The following is a 288-nucleotide window of genomic DNA, read 5'->3' on the forward strand; positions in this document are numbered from 1 at the left end:
CGCCGGCACTGGCGGTTGGGCTGCGACAGCCTAGCGGCGAGGACGGCGGCGACGGCTGCGGCGGCGCCGCGGAATTGGACGGCTGCGGGCACGCGCACGGCCTCCATCGGCGTCTCTATCACGACGCCGGCCGCCGCTTGACGCTGGGCCACGATAATATCTCGTGGGACGACTTCATATCGACCCAGCCCTTTGACGCCTCTGCCGCGGCAGCCGCCGCGGCGGCTGGGAGGCCCGGCGACGAGCGCCGCGTCGGTCACGGCAGCGGGTCTGCCGGCGGCGGCGGCG

Source organism: Monoraphidium neglectum, assembly GCF_000611645.1.
Source record: "Monoraphidium neglectum strain SAG 48.87 unplaced genomic scaffold scaffold05094, whole genome shotgun sequence".
Lineage (NCBI taxonomy): Eukaryota > Viridiplantae > Chlorophyta > Chlorophyceae > Sphaeropleales > Selenastraceae > Monoraphidium > Monoraphidium neglectum.